The sequence below is a fragment of the Nyctibius grandis genome, chromosome 3 (assembly GCF_013368605.1).
Source record: "Nyctibius grandis isolate bNycGra1 chromosome 3, bNycGra1.pri, whole genome shotgun sequence".
Taxonomy (NCBI): Eukaryota; Metazoa; Chordata; class Aves; order Nyctibiiformes; family Nyctibiidae; genus Nyctibius; species Nyctibius grandis.
In genome coordinates this window covers 70,252,187-70,265,808 of record NC_090660.1, presented here as the reverse complement: position 1 = coordinate 70,265,808, position 13,622 = coordinate 70,252,187, and positions in this window count along the sequence as shown.

Sequence of the window (13,622 nt, the reverse complement as noted above, 5' to 3'; positions counted from 1 at the left end):
TTTTCTCAGGAGTGAGTCTTCCAAAATGTCCAGATGGTAACGTTACCTAAGTAACATTGTAGAGTGACGCTAAATTTGCAAGGTGCCCATGGCAAGGGACATGTAGACAGACGTCTGTGTTTCGATGATACTTCACCGATAGTTAGATTTATCAGCAATAACAAAATGGGAAAAATAATGTTCCCTCATGGATATAGCTTAACACATCTGTTACTGATAATATATTGCCATCCAGTCTTCACTAAATGAATATTTTAGATGCAATCTGAACATCCCTATACCTCTCACAAATTAGTGATGTCCTGTAAGGGCTCAGGAAGCGAAGCATGATTAAGTCAGAGAGGAAATGCAAACAGCTCAGTTAAAACCACAAAGCTCCAGTGACTGATTTCAGACCTGTGAAACACACCTGACAGAGAAGAACACAGTGAGAACCTGGGCTGTACCGCAGGAGGAGACTTTCTCAAAGAGCCAGAAATGTCCAGCCACATTTGAACTTGCTCAGTAAAGCATATAACACAATTTCTAAGGTCATGGTCTCTATATTAGCAGTTTAGAGCTCTGTGATTTTTCAGTGTATTGGTTAACAGCCACATGACATTCTGGATTTGTAAACCCCAAAAGATTTTGCTGCCGTATTATTTCATTATATATATATATATATATATATATATGTATCTGTATGTACACATGGAGATATTTCTCTGTCTCAGAGCATATAAAATAAGACTGAAATTATGCATTACTGTAAGACAGGTGAAGAACCAAGTGAGCACAACAGAATTGGTTGTGCAGGCTCACTAAAGCAACTCATGTAACCTAGGCAAACAGGAGAGTAACGGTGATGTGGCAGCTGCCTGTAACAGCTCAGTGAATTCGGGACAGGCAGGCAGCAGAAGGTGGTTTGCCCCTTGTAGGTACCACCACCAGAAACAAACATCTCACCCTTGCTAGAAAGTGAACTGTTCAAATACAACCAGCTGCTAACATACATTATTTTAAATACATATTTCTGCAGCTAGAAGCTATACCATGCATGCTCCAAGGCTTGCAAAGTGTCTGTAGTACCTGCTAATGGGCAGAGCTGCAAAAAGAAACAGAAGACTTCTGCTTCCACCAGCAGAGTTTCTCTATGCAAGAGGCAACTCTCGGGTAGCCCCTCTGGCAGGATACAGTTCCTTAGTGCCAGGAGAACAGGAAAGGATTAGACCTTAAGGAAAAAGTTCACGCATAGGATCAGTCTGCCCTGAGAGTGAACATCTGGGATGTTCCAGCAATCGCCAACACAGAACCACTCCAATGCATAAACTAATCTGTTTTACTTCTCTGACAGGTAGTTTTCAAGAACACCGAACTTTTGTAGGTATTTGAAGTTCAGCCCATTCTTGGAAGTAATATTAAATTTTGTCCAGTTCAGCATAGTGTCTTCACTGCACAACACTGAAGCAGGTTTAATGATACTGCTACTACAAATAGTTTATGAAATAATTGGCACACGTCCCCTTTTCTTTAGGTTTGTTCTCTGGTCTGACTTCCAGTTATTCAGCTTAGATTTATTTCTATTGCTGGATTTCTCTAGCAATTTCATTTCCCATCAAATTGAGGAAAGAAGTACATTTATTGAACTATGGCAACAAAAATACATTCAGTTTACTTCTTCAGTCATTTTAGCATCTGTCTTTACTGAAGTCTCATTAATTCATAGTCTATGATTCTTTTATTATTGCCAATCCTTCTGCTGCTTGTGAAGGGTTTTAGTGTTCACCACAGTACTGGATTGTTAACATACCCATCTCTTCACTGTTTTCAATCCACCTCAACTACCAGATGCTTCGGAAGATATTTCCACTAACAGATTCCATTACTATTGACTGTTTCCCACACCAAATGTTTAATGTGCACTGTCAGATTTAATCACGTGTTTGCTTGAACAAGATCCATTATTGTCTTTGCTTGTATTGCGAAAAGCCAGATTAGTAAGGTTTCTCACTTCACAGATATTGAATCTTTCTGATGATCTGTGCTGTTTGTAGTCCAATTTAAACTATAAGCTTTTAATTATTAAGAATCTTGGAGAATTCTGAATGGTACAAGATAAAGAGTTTTCAGTCAGCACTTTGCACTCTAACTTGCTCCAGCATCTCTTGCCTGCCCTGTGGAGCAAGTCTAAATACACAACGAGCCGAGGCACCAGTTATTGTCTGTGTAATACATATATACATACAGAGAGAGAGAGAGAGATATCCCTGAAGCACCAGCTAAACCATTTTTCACAGAATCACAGAATCACAGAATGTTAGGGATTGGAAGGGACCTCGAAAGATCATCTAGTCCAATCCCCCTGCCGGAGCAGGATTGCCTAGACCATATCACACAGGAACGCGTCCAGGCGGGTTTTGAATGTCTCCAGAGAAGGAGACTCCACAACCTCTCTGGGCAGCCTGTTCCAGTGTTCGGTTACCCTCACCGTAAAGAAGTTTTTCCTCATATTTATGTGGAACCTCCTGTGTTCCAGCTTGCACCCATTGCCCCTTGTCCTGTCAAGGGATGTCACTGAGAAGAGCCTGGCTCCATCCTCATGACACTTGCCCTTTACATATTTATAAACATTAATGAGGTCACCCCTCAGTCTCCTCTTCTCTAAGCTAAAGAGACCCAGCTCCCTCAGCCTCTCCTCATAAGGGAGATGTTCCACCCCCTTAATCATCTTCGTGGCTCTGCGCTGGACTCTCTCTAGCAGTTCCCTGTCCTTCTTGAACTGAGGGGCCCAGAACTGGACACAATATTCCAGATGCGGCCTCACCAGGGCAGAGTAGAGGGGGAGGAGAACCTCTCTTGACCTGAAGTTATTGCCTAAGTTTTGGCTCAGGCAATCCAGTGTGACAAATTTACACATGGAGATTTGCTTTAAACATTTTCTGGACAAATTCACCTCTGCTGAGCTCTATCACCAGTATGTTAAGGTGCTTGTTAAGTTTGCATGTAGCCCTCTGGTGACTGTGTTGATGGATGATAGCTTTCCAGCATGTGAAGAGATCAAGTGCCTAGGGCTGATTCTTTCACGTGTGTTAGCTTTTTTTTTTTGACCATGAAATTTTGTTCATATGCCAGTATCTTAGCAACAGCAGACAGTCTGATTCAAGTAAGTTCACTGTTTCCTTCCTGAGAAATTAATACAATGATGACAGCCCAGTTTAATCTTCTATTCCACTGCCTTTTGGAGTATAGAAGACCAATTTATTTAGTGCTGTGCACTACAAAGCAACAGCTCTGGGAGCAATCAACCCAAAAATGGTCTGAATAATGTTGCTGTGATAGGGTAAGCAATCATTAAACCAGAAATATAGTGTCAGTAACACATAGCTTTTTGGCAGACTGGTAAGTTTGCAACCTAGAGGTTTTAATGTCCTAAAATTGGGGACCAACAATAACATGGTAACCTGCAACTTGATGAAATACAGCCCAGTATCTTTAAAGTGCATCTGCAAGAAATTAAAAGTTCATGGAAATGATATATTACTTAGGCTAGAGTGAAAGAGAAATAAAGTCTGTGGGAGATTATACCTGTACAGCAGTAGGACTGCAGTCACATTTGGCAAAGTAGTATTTGAATTGTTCAGAAGGCAGCATTCATATATATCTCCACATATTTTGTGCTTAAGCAAAGATTAGAAACCAAGCATAAGGCTCCATTTCCTTCTGACACTTCTGCTCTTCCATTTAAGGATATCTCTCCCTGTGTGGGAAGGCACTGCTAAAGTTAAAGGAAGAATAACATGACCTATTTTAACTGCTTGTTCCTAGATATCAGTCTAAATGTTTAGCATTAAAAAATAAGTGAGAGTTGAGTGGTATATCTAGATAAGCTTGTCTTGGGTCCTGCTTCATAAAAGTTTTTCCTTACCTCCTTGTCATCAGTATCGAAAAGTTCGAGGTTATACTGTAAGGGCTATGCTCAAGGGTTATGCATTGAGAGCCCAGTTCTGCAGCCCCTATTTACAAGAGAAGTCCTGAGGAAGAAAGCTGAACAGTATCTGTGAGTGGTGCTGGTCTCATGTACACAAGATAGGCAAAAAAACCCAGGTGTTGATTCCAGGCTGATACATTCTTGGTCAAAAAGAAATATGATGTATAATATGCTTTTAATATCTGAACAGCACTGTCAGTCTGTCTCCATCTCCTCCTGTTCAGATTTTCCAGATACATCTAGAGTCTGGAGCCACATATTTGGTTGTACTCAGTTTCTAACACACACTAACATTTTTGTGCGAGTTTCAACACTACACGTCTTGGATGTTAATGCAAGAATCCGTCTGTTTAGAGACTTGCAGAGTATGTGCTAACCGACCACAGCAAACTTGTATGGGAACGTGAGCAGCATCAGCCATATGAAAACTAGTCTCTCTCCTTCTGGAACTACAACACACATTTCACAGCTCCCTGGCTGTTCATTTGCTTCAAAACTCAATGTTTGCACACCGTGATTGAAGAGCGATCACAAGAGGCCTTCCTAGTGCACTGGCAACATTTTAATCTGAAGAATTAAACGTGTTCTTGGTCATGAGACCACACACTGAAGAAAGGATTAGCAGGAGATGCAAAGTGTTTTAACAGGGGTGGTTGTATGTAGATTTTAACTTTCAGATAAGTGTCTTGCTCTCCAGGAAACATTCACTTACAAGAAAAAAGGAGGTGAAAGGTGGGATTTGTAGGGTTATTTATTACTGTTATTACTGCATTGGATTCAATGTGCTTGAGGCCTTGGCTTTCTAAGAGCCTTGGAAGACTCAATTTATTCCAGAGAAGCACTGTTGTTAGCAGAAAATTAGCCAAATTTTGTTTCCAGACAGTTCTTAGAGGTAAAATCAGATTAACATGGGGCGAGTGCAGAAAAAATAACTAAGACAATAGCAAAAAAAGGAATACATTTTTATGAGGAATAAAAAAAAAATCTTTTTTTTTTTTTTAATATACTTTAAAGCTCTTTAATGTCAAAATACGTGTCTCAGTCAACAGTACTTTCTTTGCCTGACCAGGAAAAATTGTTTAAGGCATCAAATTTTAGTCTATCTAAAAAATATTTGTACTCTTATGGCTCACAAGAATATTAATAATAAAAATCCATATTCCTATTCTACAATATTTTGTGAGGATCATAACTATATGTAAAGATAAAATGCCAGACTGCAATGTTCAAACAAAATATAGTTGTTTTGGAACAATTTTTCAACTAATATCTAAAGATACTTTGAAAAAACATCCACTTGACTGATGGAATCCTTGCATATAGTTATACTTTGCTTAACAGAATATTTTATTTGAATACATAAATATGCTTTTTCATGGGCATGAGAACATTGCTTCATGTCTGAGAGCACATTTTTTGCTTCTGCGGGGAATGAGAGCCTGAGTTTGTGCCGCTCCTGTCCTCAGTCTACTATTTCCAAAAATCTCCATGGAACAACACGTTCACATTCAAAAAACGACAAAGGAAGGCAGCCAACAGTTTGACTCTTTTTGAGGCAAAGGACAGACAAACAAGAACCCTTTTGTTTACAGGCGTTTCCTTGATGCAAAGATACCATGATAGTGCACAGTTTTCTTTTAGAAATGGGGAGCAAGGCACTGCCTACACAATACTAGCAAAAAACAAAAGGACACCATTCTTAATAAAGCTCCATAATTAGGCATGCATTATAATAACAATATTAGTATGAGCAGAAGGATGGCATTTTCAACAGAGTGGCCGTTACTTACGTAGGAATGTTTCAAGAAAATGTTTGTCACAACTTCTAATGATATCTACAGAGAGAAAAAGTTTCCCATAAATACTTGAGAACAGCACACACTGTACTTTACACTCTTCATCCTTCAGCTAACAACCTCCTCTCTTCCCACTGCTCCTTTTCATCTGCCTAGTCTTACACCTAGAAAAGTATTAAAAGGACAAAACAGCAATTATTCTTTCAGTTATGTCTTCCTGGGTAGTCTTTAAATCTCACTTATAATCTCCTAATCTTCCTAATTAAAGTCATAAAACTTTATCATTTAAAAAACATATTTTGCAAATTAAGTATTCAAATCAGGATCATATTAGAAAAAAGTCAGAGATAAACATAAATATTTCACGCAGTCAGGACCAAAGCTAGTATTATTAATATATTAATGACAAGGTAAACCAGTGAGGACTTGATTAGGGGAGTTAGAAGATAAGAAACGAGATACAGGCGTGGCTGAAGGGTAAAGCTAAAAGCAACTAATTACCATGGGTTTCAAGAAGATAATTATAATGTGATTAAGCTTATGATCATTTAATCTCACTTCTTCCTTTGTAAATATACCCTTGCAACTCTTTATGAGTATGAAAGCCATTGCAGAGTATAGAGAAAAGCAGAATGGAAACTTTAACTAGAGCCTCTTCTTTAACCTTTAACTGGATCTCTGTCATACCGATCATCTTCAATTCACATCAAAACTGATGGTCAATGACAGAGCTATGGAGACATGCTGTGTAATCAGGCCTTCTGCAGGGAACATGGACAGGTATTTCTGATATGGCACTGCAAATAAAGGTCAAAGATATCCATTTGATGACAGTCACATATTACCACCTAAAGGCCCGTCAACTGTCCACAGAAACTAAGTGAAATCCAAACCCAAGCACCAGCTCCAGATACTGAGCTGCTGGACACCTAGACCTACAGCAGCTCTTCCAGTTCATAATTGCTGTAAGTCCTGTGGGCCATTTGCACTGGAAATCCTGCTTACTATCTGGGGCCATCTCACATGGAGGAGTACTCCAAACTACATGGAACCGGAACAGAGACCTTTGCTAGTGCAGGCAGAGTATTCACTCAACCCCTGTACAATTCTTATCAAAGACACTTCACATGTAACTAGTGAATCAGCAAGTAAAACAAGAGATATCTCACATGCTAAAGAAATCTTTATGATGAGCAAAGAGACCAACCAGTAGCCAACAGACCTATTGCTTTTGGCAAGTTAAGAATGAAACACTGGCATTTCCCCTTTGAAAAGTACGTCGTGCAGCTTCTGGCTGCAAACAAGTCTTCCTTTGTGTTTCTCCTGGCATCTCCTCATCAGTCATATCAAGAAAGAGTAAACAAGAGTCAGTGAAGTCATCATGCCAGTTCCTCTTTCGCTCCTTCTCAGATACCTCTACAGTCATTTCCGAATGCGGACTTCTGTTTGCTGAACCACACAATTCACACTGGCTGTCCCCACACTGCCTGAATCCTCCTTGTGCCTGAGTTTCCTTATGTGGTGAGCCAGTGTTTGCTCCAGACTCCAGCCAATCTCAACTAATGTGGAGGCTGCATGAAAACCTGGAGAGAGTGCACTCAAATGCAGAGCTGATGTCTGTGCTAACCTGATACACCTAATTTGAGAGTGATGCCAGACCATTAGGGAAGTGGAACTCAGGCTCAGGAAGGAATTAAATCCATTGTCAATATTTAGGATAAAACTTCTGTATAATGGGGGTAGACTTGCTCATAGAAAATATTAGCGATATAATAGGAGCTGTTGTACACAAACTATACATCATTGGATCAGTTTAATATAATAGTTACATTTAAGTCATTATTGCTTACCTGAAAGTGAAAAGAACAAAATTTTCCTAAATAGTTGGCAAGTTAGTACCTGTAGAAATATCACCTCCCCCAAAATAATCTCACAAATACTTGTCTCATTAATTTTCACAGAGCACAAGAATGGAAATTAAATAATATTGATTCATCCACTTTTCCAATGGAAAGGCAATCCCTTCTTAAAAACAAGATCCTCTCACATAAAAATTTGTTCCCCACAGCCCTGATGCTACTTCCCAGTTGGCAGAATTGCAGCAGCAGCAAAGATAGAAGCTATGAGATAGTCAAAGGAGCTAAAGGAAATACAGTGCGTAGTTTCCAATAAAATCGCAGAGCCAGCTGGCTGTCTATTGTCTCTAGGCACAGAAAAGTTCAAGGTGAACACAGACTGGTATACAGCAGCCAAGGCAAGCAATTATGTGCAGGCTAGTTCAACATTCCTACATTTAAAGACCTTTTCATTAAAGCCAAGACTATGAAGTTTATTACTTGGTTAAGAACAGTCTAAGGAAGAAAAAAAATAAATCTTAGAAGTAGTAGATGGCATATTAACTGTTATTCTATTAGCCCTGTCTATAGTCTCAAGTAATATAGTCAGATTTTGTACTAGTGGAAGCTCTAGATTGTAAATTAGTTAAGAAATTGATTTAATTTTAACTGATGTACACAGGATAGACACTTGTCCTCAGCTTTTGACTAAGAACATATATAAAAATAAGCATCTTCTACTTAATACTTTCGCTTGATATTGTTCTGTAGTGTTCACTACTAGATCATGGATGGATGATGAATGGTTACAGAGATCAGTGAAACTGAATAATTATCAGTAACATCTGTGTTCCCCCAAAGTAATCTGGTAAGATCTCCATTGCAGTTTCCTCTAAATCCCAAAACTAGACTGTTGGGCAGTTAAAGGTTATAGGTTATAAAAGTTATAAAAGTAAGTATTAAAAGTATTACAGTATCAAGTATTAAAAGTTATAGGTTGAGAATAAGTTTGAAACAACTATGATAAAATCATAAACTTTTCAATAGTGTCCTTCACAATCAAAGGTAAAAATACTCAATTTCAACATTCGTTATCCAAATAAAGCCTGCACCTCAGTATACCTTCCCTGAAGGTGGTGGTGTAAAGCAAACTTAAAAGAAAGAAGAAAAAAAAAAAAAAAAAAAAAAAGCCAGAGTAGAGGACCCAAAGAATTGCTCATTGCCACAAACTAGAGAGCTGCTTCAGGGAATAATGGAGTTTGGCCAAGCTCCTGGACTTTCAAAGCAAATTTTTTCCTAAATTCTGTTATATTACCCCTTCATAAAAAGTTCCTAGGCAAAGCCTGCTGGGAGGCTTTGGGACAGTATCCTCTCCCCTTCTCTGCAGAGGAGTATCCACAACCAGGAGGTACTCCGCACTCAGGTGTTTCTCATGAAGTGCAAATTACGAGTATCCTGAAACCAGACGTTAATTTTGAGAGCCGAGGCCAGGAGTGCTGAACTAGCCTAGACTTCCAAGACTGCCTTCTTCAAATGGATTAACTGAGGGAAGACCTACATTTTATTACTTCCTTTTGAGGTAACTTCAGACGTTCACAGAGCACAGGCACTTTTATTAAGGGTATTAGCACTATTTTCAAAGCTACTTTGAAGCTGCAGTAGGAAGCGCAGGAGGCAGTTTCACAACATAAGACTTCAGAAACAATACTTAAGAGCCTTAAAGGGTTCTCGACCCTCACTCCCAGCCCATGGCACGACATCCAGTTCTTCAGGACACAGCAACTTCAATCAGGAAAAAATTAATTTTGCCATCCAAAAGAGCAGTGTAACACTCGATCTCATGCCATGCCCCATGCTTTCTGTTTGTCTTGCCAGGTTAGTTTTCAGATGGACGAGTTCCCTGGCCTAGCTCCCTGCATGGCTTCACTTATGTGAGCCCACACAGGGGTGGTGGGAACACACATTGGGGACATCATGTTGCAGGGAGAGCAGGCAGTTTGGGGCTTGCACCAAGTTAAAGAGCTCAGGTGGGCAGTGCCACACAGGGACATAAAACTGCTTTAACTCTGGCTCAGTTCAGTGTCCCAGTTTGCAGGAGAGCTCCAAGAATAGTTGTGCTGGTACAACTGGGTGAAGAAGAGGAGCGTGGGGCCAGAAACAACCAGGAATGGGTGGAAACTGAGGAGCAAAAACCCCTTCAGCTGTGATTGCCACTGAGGTACTGAGCAATTGATAGTATTCAGTGTCATTTCTGAAGCTTTCTGCAGTGCTGGAAGCAGAGAATATGCTGTCTTGTTTCTGGTGGATAGGAAATCTGTGAATTATCATCACAGCTCTGAGAGGTTCCTCTGTAAACCAGCATGGTGTTAAAATGAAGTTCTGCCTAGCTGAGGGGATTTTACCACCACAACCCTTTCTAGAAGTGTCTGTTAGAATTCATCAGCAATCAAACCTCTCAGGCGATATATAAGAGTTTTAAAGGAGACTCTCCACAAAGCTGTGAAATACAATATTTCACTGCCTTGTACTTACATAGTCATCTATTCCTTCATGAATTGAATGGGTATTTCACTCTAATGGGTATTTCCAACTCATATGTAAATGCTGTTCTAATTTGATAGCATTTTGACTCACTTTACAGAATTAAAGATCTTGTATTTAAGACCAGAAATGACTATCAGGTCATTTAACATCAACTCTTTATCTTGGACCCCTAAACTTTACTTCACGCTAAGCTAAGTAATTTATTTGATCAAATTATAGCTTGTGCTTGACAGCTGCCACTAACTCCCTTAATATTCCTGCAGTTCAGTGTCTCCCCTACTGTTTTATCATTGTCACAGCAGTTTCCTTACTGTCACCAGCAGATTTTTCTGCTTTTCCTGATTTTTGTAACACACTCTTTCAGACTGCTCTGTACAGCTTCAATGCACTTTGCCTGTGCTGGAGTGCTGGGCATTTCCTGAGCTGAAATGCCAGTGCACTGTGGTTCAGATCCTCCACAGCCTTGGAGTTCAGTTACCAGTGAAATCACATTTAACTCTCAAGCTGTTTACAATCCAAAAAAAAGGATTTCTCTGTACAGCATCCAAAACCAACAAAGTTACAAGTGCTTAAGCTTTTTGCATCAAGATCAAATATATATAAAAAAAATCTCCCTCCTCATATTTCCTGTGGTTGGAGTCTTCTGCATACCACACAGCTTAGGCTGTATCTACAGAACCTCTTTTTATATATCACATAGTCTTTTACAGATAAGCTCACTCTTCTAATCCTCTAAGGGTTCCATACAAATTCAGCCTTTTCCCTTCCAAACTTCTTAATTTCTTACTTATTCAGACGATATTTCTACACTTGACTTCTTAAAGACTTTTCATTTCCGTGGAGATATAATATTTTTTTTTGCAGAATAGCTGTTAAGCTCTGTACTTAACTGGCCTATTAACAAATTTGTGACTCAAAAAGGTAGTAAAATTCTACCCTTTCCCATTATCCTAAACCAGGTTTGACGGTACCTGTAAGATGGCATAAGGTCTTGAAGGAGCACATTAAAACTTTTGCAGTCAGATGAGTGCTGATCTTATTTATAAACATCATGTCCCTTAAAATTTCTTCCAGACATTTTGGCAAACCAGTTTTGTATCAGATCAAGCAGCTGGTGCCTATATCAGAATTCCCCAGACCACCCACAAGTCCTTTCAGGCCCCTTCTCATTCCCTTCCCGCTCCTTGACTCCTGAGCTCACGGCACCTGGCTGCAGCTGCTGCTCTGCAAATGCAGGCTTGGACTGTGCTCCTTCTTCCTGGAGCCCCACCAGAGCCATCTCTCTCTCTGTCACACTTTGCATCTGTCTTTTGCCTTGGATGCCCTCTCTTGGACCAGGCTCTTCTGCTTTCCCTTAGGCCTTTTCCTGAATCACAGGTATTGCATTTAATAATCGTGGCATTGCCACTAAGCCAGAACCAAGCCCTAGCACAGAGCCAGACTTGCCGTAAGCAGCGTTCCCTGGATGCAGCTCAGTGCACTTGAGATGCTCATGGGAGCGAGCAGGCAGGAGGGCAAAGCAATCTCTCCTGGCAATCAGACAGAGAGGAGCTTTGCTGCATCGCTGCTGGCTGAACATCTCAGTATCAGTGCTAAGCAGACCTGGAGCAGTGAAGGAGACAGGCTCTGAACAGCACATACCAGGGGACCATGAATGCTCATGACAGCTCTAGTTCTGGCAGCGTGACCTGCTGCAAGCTCCAGGAGCTGGATCCTATCCTGGTGAGGAATACAGACGTAATTCCCACATGCACTGCAGATTATGGCCCCTTTCTATATTTGGATTTGGATCCATTTCTTCTCCACTAAGGAAAAGGAAACATCCATAGCCAAGGAGCACACTGCTATGGGGAGGAAACCTTTGAGAAAAGCTGGGCTACAGGTACCTAAGGATTCTTCAGTTCCTACAGGACCTCAAGACAGATCCAGGATCAAGACCAGATAAGAAATTCACTCTGTGGGACCCTTCCTAACATAGTTGTTTTCCCTTCTTCTCTTCTGGGGATGCAGCCAGACCTTAGGCATTTAACCAACAGGGTGATCTAACATAACACAAGATGCCTCACCTCCAGCAGTGCCCAGGCCTCTTGTCTTCACCATGCTCCAGACACATCCTGCAGCAGGTCCCATGCTTTTAATAGCTGTCCCATTTAACCTGTACCACATACGGTTTAGCATGCGTCCTACTAGTTGACGTTTTGTTGCCAACTATGAAAAAATGAGCTCCAGTGCCCACAGACAGAGGTAAAGGTGTAGCCTGTCTGTTCCACAGGAGACCATGCTGGATAAAATTGAGCAAGATTTCACACAGCCTGTCCCTCTCAGCGAGTTCCAAAATTGCCCCAAGAATGAATATTACTTTAGATGGCAAATCCACAGCAGTGTGAGGGCAGGGAAGACACTGCAGTAGCACTGAGAAGAAATGGAGAAGTGGATTTTCATGCTCTTACCAGCAGTGGGTTGTTCTATGGCAGCCATGGGAAGTCATGTGGTGAGTACACAATTCTTACGAATAAACATAAAGTTGGTCTGGGAAGGTGAACAGATAGGAGAAGTCATCTAATCAAGGACCTGCAGCAGCCACGGAGTCCTTCTGTACATACCTTACTACTTCACTGTCGTCTTCTACGCTACACACACAGCCCCTACATGCCGCTCCCATGTAAATCTCTGAGCACTCACTTCGTACTCTGGTTGAGGGACAGTAGGTAGTAAAAAGAATGGTAGAAGCCTTACCCCACCCCTATTTGGGATACACTCTAAAACAGAGACATTCATTCATCTTCTTTGCCCTGTTTAGTCCACCTTCAGGCTTCAAACATCTTGTAGTATTCTGCTTTTATTTTACATACTAATTTAAATAAAGCCATTTAAAAATATCCTCGAGTTCCATACGTCTCTGCATAACCCTCCCGAGGCTCTAGCCCTGCCGACGCAGTCAGGATGTAAGGAAGAGCTAGCTATAACTGGGACTGCTGCTGCAAATAAGATTGGGTGAATGGTGTAACAGGCAAAATTATGAGGCAAGAATAGGAAATAAAAGGAGAAAAGAAAGGAGAGGGAAAGAAGAACCCAATTACATAAACCCAACAATGGTTATTCGCAGCTCCCCATACACACACTGCACCAACCAAATCCTTAATGCAAGGGAAAGTCACCCCATGCTATAAAAGATTTTACACTTAATAGTAAGTACAGGCCTCCCTCATGGACTATCTTCCCAGCTCTGACAGGTAAGTGCAGTGGCTGCAGCTGGTGCTGGCACTTGCACAGCAGGTTCCCCTCGGGTACTTTGGTCCCATCTGACAGCCATCTGCTCTTTCTTGGCCTCTCAGAAGCACAGACACAGCAAATCTTTTTCATGTGCTGCAGATCAAACCCAGCTCTGACCCTGATAGACTCCCCATCTTTTCCACAGACACACTGCAGCTGCAGACACAAAAACTGAATGCTCAGAGAGGTTGCCTGTGAGTGGCTTCA